We start from the raw sequence: 12,934 nt of genomic DNA, 5'->3' as shown, positions 1-12,934 counted from the left end.
GGCTGGAAAAAGTATAGAAGAAATTCAAATTGCAATGAAACGTGAAGAGTTGTTCTGCTTCACTGATAATCACATAAATGAAAATTAGGATAAAAATATACAATTTCTCCCAAACTGTACTGGCAAAGATGAATTGGATTGACAACATCAGCCCTGACAGTGGTGGCTCCGGAACGCCAGGTGTACAGACCTGAGTTGACCAAACCCTGCATGTGGCCCTTGACCAGCTGTGAGCCCAGGGAATATCCTTCCCGATAAGGGTGGCTTTGTGAGTGTGAGGCCTTGGGCTACACCCACAGTTTACACTGACAACGTGATTATGACGAAGGCTGGCTTTTGCGTGTCCAAGGCTCTGGGCCACGCTGCATCAACTTGACCTCCGGTGGGCTGGAGTTGGTGGCGTGCCCTCCTGTTGGCCCTGGACGCCTATGTGACTGACTCCAGTGAAAACCCTGAACCACAAATGCAGGTGAGCTTGCCTGCCTGACACAGCCTCGTGCGTGCTGTTACCATCCCTGCTGGAAGAGTTAAGTGCTCTCCCTCAATCCTCCACCTCCACCCGTCCCCGGGCTTCCATGGAGCACGAGGTTGCAGCAACCCCACTTCCAGGCTAACTGGGGAGGATGTGGGCCACCCACCGCGATGCTTCCACGGACCAGACAGGAGGCAGAAGAGAGGCCCCAACATTTTGGCTTTTATGTTGTTATTATTATTATATAATTATGTTTACTATTATTGTCGTCAACATGTTTTCATTCTGCACACATCCATCTCACGCCCAGTATGGGCCAGGCACCGTGCAAGGTAAATTACCGAGTTTTGTTAATGAAGCCGAGCCACACCCTGGGTTCCATAAAGAGATAACTAAATCCTAGCACTCTGGGAGGCAGAAGCAGGCAGATCATTTGAGCTCAGGAGTTCGAGACCAGCCTGAGCAAGAGCGAGACACCATCTCTACTAAAATTAGAAAGAAATGAATTGGCCAACTAAAAATATATAGAAAAAATTAGCCGGGCGTGGTGGCACATGCCTGTAGTCCCAGCTACTCAGGCGGCTGAGGCAGAAGGATTGCTTGAGTCCAGGAGTTTGAGGTTGCTGTGAGCTATGCTGACACCACGGCACTCTAGCCCAGGGAACAGAGTGAGTCTCTGTCTCAAAAAAAAAAAAAAAAAGAGAGAGAGAGAGATAACTATATTGAAATATGGCATAGATTACATTATATGGTTAAGATGCTCTAAAAATACTACTTGGAACAAGCAAATGTCGAACAAGGCAAGGGGAACATTTAGCTTCCTTTCTGAATGCTTTCATTTGTTGTTGATGAAACATTTCTGCACTCGGCAGGGAACCAGTCCACACGGGGCCGGCTGGCTCTGATTCCAGCCCGCCCCAGCGCCCCAGCGTGTGCTTCCACTGCGAACGTCCCGGTGCCCCTGGGACGGTGATGCAATCCTCTTCGCACTGTTTATAATTCCTGAGAAGCAAAGACGTAATTGCCTCTTGCAGCTTGATCTAATTGCTCGTCTGTTCCTCCCCCGCCCCAGGGAGATGCAACTCTGTCCCCTGGCGCTGGGGCCTGCAGCCTCCCCTGGGGGGCTGGGGGTGGCCATCGTGGGCAGGGGAGGCGGCACCCTCTGAAGCTGCGTTTGCACTGCAAGCAGACCGCTTTGGGGCGGCTCGGGGTGCGGGGTAGGGCCGGGGGTTCCTGCCCCTCTCATCTCTAAAAACTCATAATGAGCTGGGTTACTGAGGGCGGGTCAGTCTCTTTCTTTCCACGGCCATTGCAGAGTCTTCCCCTGCAGGCCCAAGGGGAGGGTCCCCTGCTCTCAGTTCTCCTCCTCGCTGAAGACTGAGATGTCCCCAACAGGGACCCTGCCAACAGCCCTCCCAGGACGGTCCGATTTCACATCAAGGCCACGTTGAAGCTGCTTCTCACACGTCCCCCACCAGCCTGTCCATTTGCCTATATGGAAAGCCTTTGAAACAAAATTAGGGGTAAGAAAATTAGAATTCATTCAGTACTTGCTCTGTGCCAAGCTCTGTAGCTGGCATTTCCTTTCCATCAACTCACTTGGGCAAGTTCCTTCACCACTCTGTGCCTCAGTTTCCCCACGTGTACAGGTAAACCTGGTGGCACTAGTGCTCAGAGGCATGCTGTGAAGAAAGACTGACATACGTCGCATAACAGCCTCGGAGCAAACCCCGGCATGGGGAGCACTGGATACATGTGAGTAGCTATTTCCTCCTTTTTCTCTTCCTCGGAGAAAGTTATTCAGCCCATTTTCCAGATAAGACAGCAGAGGCTCTGGGCAGTGGAGGGACAGACCCTCACAAGTATCTCCTGGGTGGGAGTGGCCCCGATCCCCCAGCCCAGGGTCCGCCTCGAGGTCACACCATCTCTCCCTTCAGGATGCACAAAGCATTTCTGACACCTAGAAAATAGGTACCGCCTCCCAGTGCAGCTGTCATCATTTACTTCCAAATTCCTCCACACAGACGGGGCTTCCAACGCTTTTGATGGCAACAGCTGGGCTGTGAAATGTTTTACATCTACGTAAAGTGATGTCACAGTTTCATGAAACAATGCTTTCTCTGACTGTGTTCTATGCACCCTGGTATTCTTTTAGTAGGTCCTATTTTATCTTATTTTTTAAGTGCTGATTGCAACAGGCCTTGCCTGGCAGTTTGAAAATCACTGGCAGGGCAGAGTGGCCAGTGAGGAAGGGAGCCAGTTTAAGCTGTGCCCAGGGCTGTGTGGCACTGTGTGAGCCGCCCTGTCCAGGTGAGGCCCCAAGGGCTCCCTCTGGGTTACCTGGGTCCAGTGTCCTCAGCATCTACTGTCCCTTGCCTCAGGGGAACGGCCACATCCCCTAGGTCCGAGATTCGGGGGGCTCCCAGATCCGTTCAGGCCATTCACACCATCCCCAAAGACATGTTCCTTTAGGATTTTGTCTGGAGTCCCCTCTAGAGGAGAGGCACTCCTTTGCTGTGTGCATCTTGGTGTTTAAGGGACTAGCACTGCGAGGTTGGGAGACTCGAACCTCTTCCTGGAGACCAGCCAGCGCTGTGCAGGGTGCGGAGGAGGAAGGGAGGAGGATGCTGAGGGCATACCTGCTCCAGGAGGAGCCTGTCCCCAGGTCCCTTCCTGAACCGCCAGCCTCTCATGGCTCTGCCCATCCCCTCCTCTTCCCCCCTGCACGACCAGCCTGCCTTCGTCACCGACTGTGGCCTGCGACCAAATTCAGGCCCATGGATGGTGCTTGGCCACAACAGGCAGCAGCTCCAGGCCTGGCCCTTCACCGCCACCCGGGCCTGATCCTCCTCACTCTTCCCTCCTCTTCAGCCTGATTCAGGGAGCTCAGGGACCTTGGAGGCCCTGCACAGAAGATGGAGGGGACAAATACAGAGGGTGCCCAAATCGCGGCTTAGACAGATGCCATCTGCTCACCAGGATCACTCATTCTGAACCCCCCATGATGGAGAAATAAACATATTTATGTTAACCCAATAGGATACGGGGATTACCCAAGCCGATGCGCGAATGTTCTCCAAATTTCTAAACTATCCAAGTTCAAGGAAGTGGAGGAAAACAGTCTCCAATGTAGCAAATTGAATTTAGCAAAAGATTATTTTGAAACAGGAAATACCCTGTATACTGGTTTGTATAGTGTCTCTCCAAAATTTACGTCGACCCAGAGCCTCAAAATGAGACCTTATTTGGAAATAGGGTCTTTGCGAACGTGACCAGTTAAGGCGAGGGCATATGGACTAGGTGAGGGCATATGGACTAGGGTGGACCATTGCCTGATGACTGGTGTCCTTACAAAAAGAGAGAAATTCGGACACAGACACGCAGGGGACAGGCCGTGTGAAGACGGGCAGAGGCCGGAGCGATGCGGCCAGAGATCGGAGAACACCAGGGACCGCTGCGAACTGCAGCATGCGGGAGGCAGGGAGGATTCCCTCCCAGAGCCTTCCGGGAGCCAGTGGCCCTGCCGACACCTTGGTTGGGGTTCTCTGGCCTCTGGAACTGTGAGAGAATAAATTCCTGTTGTTTTTAAGCCACCCAGTTGTGACACTGTGTTGCAGCAGCTCCAGGAAATGCACCCTGTCATCAAAGCTTTGTGTAATTGTAAGAAATTGCACTGTTTTTTGCCCAGTTCTGGGCCAGGCCATGTGCTCTTAGAAAATGGGCATCCTGAGTCCGCGCTTCTGGCTGGAGTATGTGAGCTGATACCCTAGGCAGGGGACCCGTCCTCTGCTCAACCAGCCAGAGAAATCCCCCTGGAGCCAGCTTGCTGCGAGACCCGCAGAGCAGACAAGCTTTCTGCTCAAGGAAAACACGGGCTCTTCAGCACCCAGCCAGGGCCTAACTGCCCGAGGGTGGCTTGGCCAGGGCTCTGCGGTGGCCACGCCCTGGGGGAGGCGAGGCTGGAAGGGGCAGACTGGGGAAGGCCAGATGTGGGGTCTTCACCTCCCCCCATGCCCCCAGGCTGCTCCTGGAGCCCGGCCCGAGGGCTGCATGTCTGCTTGTCAGCCCAGGCCACGCACGTAGACCAGAATCAGAGAGCTTTTCGCCAACCTCACTTCGAGCATTCAGAAATATAACAAATTACGCAGTACATGGCTTCCGGAAGCAAATTTTAAAAGGCAAAACCTACTGTAAGCACAATAGCTCATCAGACTACCTCCAGGAACGCGGGTGCGCGTGCTTTGCGGAACAGACGTCTTCTTAAACGTGAATCATCACTCCGGGTTGCAGTCGCTGGGGCTGCAGGACCAGAGCACCACAAACGGGGTGGTTTAAACAACGGAAATGTATCCTGTCTCGGTTCTGGAGGCCGGAAGTCCAAAATCAAGGTATCGGCGTGCTGGTTTCTTCCGAGGCTGTGGGAACAAACCCGTCCCGGCCTCCCCTCCAGATCTCGGTGGCTCTCGGGCAATCTCTGGCGCCCCTTGGCTCGTAGTGGCATCACCGTGACCTCTGCCTCCCTCTTCTCAGGGTGTTCTCCCAGGTGCATGGCTGTCCCCAAATGTCCCCTTTTCATGAGAACACAAGTGGCAGCGGACTAGGGGCCGGCCCCACCGCAGTGTGACCTCATCCCAACTTAACTCATTACTAAATCTGCAACGTCCCTATTTCTAAGTAAGGTCACATTCTGAGCTACTGGGGTTTAGGACTTAACGTATAGATTTGGGGGGGGGGGAATTTCACCCATAAACTCCACATAAATTATTTTTGTTAAAAACATGCTCCTTAATGTATTCAGTTTGCCTTAAGTGGGTTTAATTTTTTTTGTTTGTTTTTTGAGACAGAGTCTCACTCTGTTGCCCAGGCTAGAGTGAGTGCCATGGCATCAGCCTAGCTCACAGCAACCTCAAACTCCTGGGCTCAAGCGATCTTTCTGCCTCAGCCTCCTGAGTAGCTGGGACTGCAGGCATGCGCCACCATGCCCGGCTAATTTTTTCTATATACTTTTAGCTGTCCAGCTAATTTCTTTCTATTTTTAGTAGAGACAGGGTCTGGCTCTTGCTCAGGCTGGTCTCAAACTCCTGACCTCCAGCCATCCTCCTGCCTCAGCTTCCCAGAGTGCCAGGATTACAGGCGGGAGCCACCCTGCCCAACCTCTTAAGTGGGTTTAATATGCATAACAATAAAATGAGAGTCATAAAGTATCCCCTGGGGACAACCACTTTGAAAAACTTTTTGGAAGTTCGTGAAAAGCTGGAGGTAAGCTAAGCTGCTCTCAGTGTGGTGTTCACCACAGGGAGCAGCACTCCTGCTAGTTGCTAGAAACTGAAATCTTTCCTAATGCCCCGTCTCAACAGGAGGACAGGAGACTACACTGTGACATGTTCAAGCACGGGAATTCTACTCGGCAACAAGGGACAAACATCAGCCTCTCATGGCAACACAGAGGGATCCAGCCAGTGTAATGCCAGAAAATCGGGCACCGAAGAGAACAGACTGTTTCATTCCATTTACGTGCAGTTCAAAAAGAGGCCAAAGGAATCAAAATGGCAGTGACCTTTGGGTACAGGCAGCGACTGGCAGGTGCATGGACGGAGGAGCCTTTTCTCTGTTGCTGAGGATGTTATTTCTCGGTCTGAGTGTTGGTTGCAACGGTGTGCTTGGTTTGTGGAAATCCATTGAGCTGAAGTTATGATATGTGCACTTTTTTGTATGTAAATTATACTCCATGGAAAGTTTAATTATGAAAAATGTCCCCCATCTCTATTAATTGCTAGTGCAATGATTTAGGTAGGGCCGGCTACCTAACATCTCTCAGTCCCGGTTTCTTTTCTCTTATAAAACGATGAGAGCACCCACCCGATAAAGTCAACGTGAGAAAGAATGTAGGTTTCTGGCACAGAGTAACTGCTCGGTAAATGACAGCATTTCTTTTTTTACTAGGCAAAATGGATCTTTGGTGGTGAAAGTGAGAAACTGGGTAGTAATGACAGGTGGGGCGAAAGGGGCTTCTGGGGTGCAGCTGGCGGGTGGAGCCCAGCCGTGGTCACGGGCGTGTGCTCGCCTGGTCACAACTCGTCCTTCCAGCCCGGCACTTGAGTCCTGTGCCTTGCTGTGGGCATGTCATACTTCAATAGAGAAGAAGTTTACCAAAAATGCAAATAAAAGTGTCCATTTCGTAGATGGTGGGGATAAAGGAGATACGCTCTATAAGGCATTTAGTACAGTCCCTCCCATGATTTAAGAGCTCGGTAGCTATCTGCTGTGGCAGCTGCACAATCCCTTGTCCAAAAAGCTCTGGGTTTCTGGCATTCAAGTTTGGGGGGTCCCAGGTAGATGATATGGGCATATCCTGAACATCACTGGCCATCCCTAGCAGAAAACAGCACTGCTATTCTCACCAGGGTATGAAGTCTGTAAATAGCCCAAGTCAGTTCAGATCAGTTTTGCCCCAATGGGTTTTGTCTCCAAATTACCCTCCAGAATTTTCCAGAGTGTTCTGGGTTACAGAATCATGGGGAAGGGGTCAGGTTGCCTGTGTTTTCGCCGCCATGCTGAATGCTGTAATGTGATTTTCTGCAACTGGAAACTGGAGGGTTCGCGGGTGCTGTGTGAGCTCCGGTGCATCGTTTTCAGGGTCAGGTGATGCTGCCTATTCTGCAGAGACTTGAAAACTGCAAGGGAAGCAAGAGGTCCCCCCAGCACTCACCTGAACAGATGCTGCGGTTTCCACCAAACCACAGGCCGCCCCGCATCTCAGCGGCTTCTACAGGTTGGCCTGACACGGCCCGACACCAGAGCCCTCAAGAGTTCCCAGACACCAGCAGTTCCATCCTCTTCCCATCTGAGCCCCTGCTGGGCCTGGCAGCCCAGGTGAGGGGGTCTCATGGGGACGGGATACCCAGTGGGTGGAGGATGCCTGGTTGGTTAAATGTGAATTCAGACCAACAACAAATAATTCTTTGTGTAAGCATATCCCGTGCAAAACTTGAAACACACTAACAAGTTATTCATTATTTACTAGAATCCAGATTGAACTAGCCATCCTGTGCTCACCTGGCAGCCCTCCAGAGGGTGGGTCTCCAAGTCGGAAGGTCCCTGAAGAATAGCAACCCACAGTTAGAGGACGATGTGTGGCCCCCCAAAATTCACATGCTGAAGCTCTAACCCTCAGAACCTCTGATTCTAACTGTCTTTGGAGATAAGGTCTCTTTTTTTTGAGACAGAGACTTGCTCTGTTGCCCAGGCTAGAGTGCCGTGGTGTCATCCTAGCTCACAGCAACTTCAAACTCCTGGGCTCAAGTGATCCTCCTGCCTCAGCCTCCCAGGTAGCTGGGACTACAGGCATGCACCACCATGCCCAGCTAATTTTTTCTATATGTTTTTAGTTGCCCAGCTAATTTCTTCTATTTTTAGTAAAGACAGGGTCTCACTCTTGCTCAGGCTGGTCTCGAACTCCTGAGCTCAAGCAATCCTCCCGCCTCGGCCTCCCAGAGTGCCAGGATTACAAGGCATGAGCCACCACTCCCGGCCTTGGAGATAAGGTCTTTAAAGAGATAATTTAGTTCAAATGAGGTATGTAGGGTAGGCCCTGATGCAATATGACTGGTGCCTTCATAAGACGAGGAGGAGAAAGGGGAGGCCACGTGGAGACAGAGCAAGGAGGCAGCCGTCGGCAAGCCAAGGAGAGAGGCCTCAGGAGAAACCAAACCTGCCAGCATCCTGGTCTTCCCAAACTTCCAGCCTTCAGAACTGTGAGAAGATACACTTGTGTGGTTTAAGCGCCCAGCCTGTGGCACTGTGTTAAGGTAGTCGTAGGACACTAATGCACGCACCAGCCTGCTTAGACAAGGGAGAACCCGCGTGGAAAGGACGTGGGAGCGTCTCTAGACCTGCACGGGCTGGACCGGGAAGCAGGGCCCTCAGCACTGGAGGTGGCTTCCTCCCCACACCCTGCGTGACACTCATTCTGAGTGCAGACCATTTGCAAGCCCGTCCCCCCGCCTGTGGAGTCCATGCCACCCCGGGTTTCGGGGCGCCCTCATGCAGACACAGCCTGCTACACCCCACCCTGCGCCTTACTGGCCCGCGCCCCCACGTGCACCGCTCTGCACTTCGCTTCTCATCAGCGACAGCCCCTGGAGTCCCCCAAGCCCACCCACGTGCAGCAGGCCCCTCCTCTCGAAGGCTGCCGTGGGGCAGTGTTGGGCAGGGCCCATGGGAGAGGCTGGAGCTTGTCTGATCCCTGATCGGGGGAAGCTCTAATCGGTTCCTTCCGTTGTGCAGTGGAGAGTTGCTCCCCCCCGGTGTGCACGGCCCACCCTGCGGACCCCTGCTCAGAGCAGGAGCTGCTGGTGTTGCGGGTGCCTCCCACGTGGGCTGCCCTCAGCGCCCTCTGTTCATCTTCCACTGACCTGTGCAGTCTCAGCGATCTGTCCTGATTTAATAGCCGCTCCAGGTGCTGATTTCTTGACTGAATGGCTGCAAGAGCAGGTGTATACAAACACATCTCCCTACTCCTGCCCTAAGCCACTGCTGACCTTTTGCATGGGGTCGTTCTGCGTTGCTGTCCTGTGCATTGCAGGACGTTTAGCAGCATCCCTGGGCTCTACCCACGAGATGCCGACGACAGCCCCTGGCCCAGTGTGACAACCAAAAATGTCTTCAGACATTGCTCAAGTCACTCAGGTTGGGAACCGCTATTCTCAAAGCTTCCAAATCCGTCTCACCCCACAGCTCTATACACGGGGCAAGCAGATGATTCACTTTTGACCAGTGAAGGTTCCATTTGGAAACAGCTGTTAGAACAGCAGAAAGAAAACTCTTCACAGAAAAAAGAGTGTCCTGTCAGCGGAAACAGTCTCCCAACTCCGACACTCCCACCTGCGTGGGAGTCCCCTAGTGACGGTGTTTGCTGCTGGGAATCCGTCAAACCCCGTTTCCCTCGCGGAAAAAGGGCTTAAGCGATTCCTCTCTCCCGCCAGCACACCTGCCTCAGGTGCGCTGAGGCCAGACGGGCCTAGAGCAGCGCTGGGAAGTGAAGGGAGGCCGGTCCCTGCCTTGACCGAGGCCCTCCTCCGTCAGGGGCTCACTCGCTCGGTCCTGCCAAAGCCAGGAGGTTGACGTCACTCGCAGGGACGCCGTGGCCCTCGTGGGCTTGGTGAGAGGTGCTCGGGGCCAGGTAACTCACGAAGGGCCAAGCCCAGAAAGGGACCTGGCGGGGATTCAAGAGCCCACTCGCTTCCCACTCTGCCCGATCCAATTCTACAAAAGAGGCAATAAAATGTGGGCGCCCCAGAGCAGGGCCACCCCTGGCGTAAATGTTCCCGTCTTGTAAGTGGCGGGCACGAGACCCTCTCCCTGCTTGATATCAGACGAGAGCACAGGGCAGGGGCCGCTGAGCCCCCGAGGGTTGAAGGCAACACGGGTAGAGGGCACGGGGGCCAGTGCCTGTGTGTTTCATGATGTTGCCAAGGGCTGTCCCTTTATTTGCTATAAGCCAGGTCCCGTTTTGAGGGCGCTAGGACAGTTCAGAAGTGGCATTCCATAGACACCTCTGCACTGCCCAGGCGCCTATGCCGGCCAACTCTGGCAGGGAGACTCAGCCTAATAAATTGATGGTGTTATTGATTAGAACTTAAGGAGCCCCCAGTCCAGTGGTTCTCAATGTTGCTGCCTATTAAAATCACCTGGGGAGCTGAGACACCTCCTGATATCCACGCTGCTCCCCACCCATTAAGTCAGGGTCTCCCGGGCTGGGACCAGGCCCCGGTGGTTTCCCGCTCCCCAGGTGATACCAGGTGCGGTTGGATCCTGCCTCGGCAACCTGGCGCGGGCTCCCCACATTCTAACGTGCATGCGATGACTCAGGGAAATTGTGAATATGAGAATTCTGGTTCAGGAGGCTGAGTGGGCCTGAGATTCTGCACATCCTTGTGATTCTTGGGTGGTTGTCACCTGGGAACGTGTTAGGCTCTCAGGCCCCGCCCAGAACCCACAGAACAGAATCTGCATCTGAACAAGGCACAGGCGAGTGGAATGCACGTCCCAGTTTGAGACGTCCTGCTGCAAACCAGAGCCTTTACTTGCTGACCAGCAGTGAGGCCCGCAGAGGAGAGGACGGGCCAGGGCCCCACAGCTCTAGGAAAAGTGGAAAGTTCCAGGAACTGTGTTTGCCTGCCATCCAAATGTCTGCTTTCCACCGTTTGCTGATCTTGGTAAAGAGCATTTGCTTCTCTGACAATGATGATTTCAGACAACGCATAAAGCTTCCCTTCCTGTTAAATTTAATCCAGGCATGAAACCAAACAGAGCCCAAAAATTTAGGAAGGGAAGAGCAGAAATAGGGCTGAGGAAGATACAAAAATAGGACAGAAGCTAGGTGCCTTTTTCATCTTCTTTCTGATTAAAAGAGATCTGCTAGCATGAAGCCCACAGGTGCGGTGACTCAAGTACAGGGGAGGGAAGCTCCGTGGCAAGTTTCGGATCGTTCCTGTTAGAAGAAGAATCAGAAATTTAGCCCAACTCAGAGGGCGAACATATGAGCTTCCTTTGACTTTTTTCAGGATAGGCTAGTTTCAGCATCGGGATGAAAAAAATAAAATAAGGCAAAGGCATTAACCAAAAGGAAATGCTGTTTCCTCTATTTCTGAGCCACAAAGAGCTGATGCGTCAGAAGCTGGTGGCCCCGAGGGAGCCGCCAAAGGAAGATGGTGGCTTTTTAAATGTCCCCTTCAAAGGCAGCCCTTCACCTCCCCAGTCCGGAGCCGATTTCTGGAGACGGCCAAACGCTATTCGGAATCACGTCAGGTGATTGAGGTGGGTGACCAAAGTCAGTTCCATGTTAGGGGACAAATCCATGTGACAATAACGTGAGATGCCTGGTTTCTCTATGTGGGTTGTCACCTGATTCTAAAAGTGGCTCTGTACAAACTGTGGCTTGAGCAAGGACAGCTGCTCTGGGGAAAGCCTGGGGCTCCTCGAGGTGTGTCCCTGCAGGGGACGAGTTGTTCTGACAGGCTGTCTCGTCCCTCTGTCTGACTCCCACTCCTGCCTCATTTCTCTAGTGGTGGCCACTCATCCTCAGACACAGGGCCGGGGACCAGTGTGGGTGCCACCAAGGAAAAGAAGATCACCACCTGAGAAGGGGTCACGGGGACAGGCCATGGCAGGTGGCAGAGGGCAGAGCACAGAAGGGGGCAGACACCACCTGTATCAGTTTCCCGGGGCTACCATAGCGACGGCCCACAAACCGGGCAGCTTAAACAGTGGAAAGTCCGCGTCTCCCAGTTCCGGAGGCTGGACGGCCATAATCAAGGTGTCAGCAGGGCTGTGCCCCCGCCCCGCCCCTGAAACCTGTAGGGCTGAACCCTTCCTTGCCCGTCCCAGCATCTGGTGCTGGCTGGCAATCTTGGCACTCCTTGGCTGACAGCTGCTTCACTCCCATCTCTGTCTTTGTCGTCGTGCCTAGACCAAGGGCACTGGGGTGGTGAGAGAGAAAAGGAGTGTAGACAGCCCGTGTGACCTGGGCAGAGGCTGGGTGAGCCAGGGGAAGTCAGGCCCCTGGGAAAAGACTGGTCGCTCCCTGGGGCCACCCTTAGCTTCCTGCATCTTCATCCTCAGCTGCCTGGCCCACCTGCCACTCAGCCCTGAGCACCCCACGCCTTAAGGCTTTGCTCCCCCATGTGGACCCCACATTTCACAGGGCAGACTCCCAAAGGCCCCTTCCCAATGGCAGGAAGGGAGCCTTGGCCTGAAGAGAGGCGGCAGAGGGGAGCGGAGGTCCCCACCAGCACCTGGGCCGTGGGTTTGTTTTCTGGGGCTGCCAGAACAAACTACTATACTACAACCTGGGTGGCTTAAAACAATGGAAATACACTCTGTCCCAGTTCTGGAGGCCAGAAATAATGACAGTGTGGACAACCACACTCCCGTCAGTGGCTCCCTCTTCCTCCAGCCTCAAGTGGCTGCCCAAAGTCCTTCCCCACTAGGGACCCCATCACCCCAGTCTCTGCCTGTGGTCACAGCATCTCCACGGGGATAATCTCCCCATCTCGAGAACCTTAGCTTAATCACACCTGCAAAGTCTGCCAGGTAAGGTAACAACTGCAGGTCCTAAGGATTCAAACCTGGTGTCAGGCCATTATTCTGTCCACACCAGGCAAAGCTGACAGGGAGCCCCTCTCACCCCGACAGGTAGTGCAGGGGGGACCCCACTGAGGTCCTCGGGCTGCAGTCCAAGTACCAAGTGAGAGCAGAGCTCCCCTGCCCTCTGGCTCTGACATGGTTCTCAGTGAGGCCAGGGGTGGGTGTGAGCAGCTCAGATCCAGGCACGCCCCGCTCCTCCTCCTCCCTGGGACAGGAGCAGCCTGCTAGCCGTCCAGGCGGCTCCCGTGAGCCCAGCTCACAGCTCTTGCCCAGCCCCTATCCAGGGCCAGTGCTTCTGGACCCTAAATCCCCATG

This window comes from Microcebus murinus, chromosome 11 (genome assembly GCF_040939455.1).
Source record: "Microcebus murinus isolate Inina chromosome 11, M.murinus_Inina_mat1.0, whole genome shotgun sequence".
Classification (NCBI taxonomy): Eukaryota; Metazoa; Chordata; class Mammalia; order Primates; family Cheirogaleidae; genus Microcebus; species Microcebus murinus.
The sequence above is the reverse complement of the archived record's forward strand: the minus strand, read 5'-3'. Positions refer to the sequence as shown.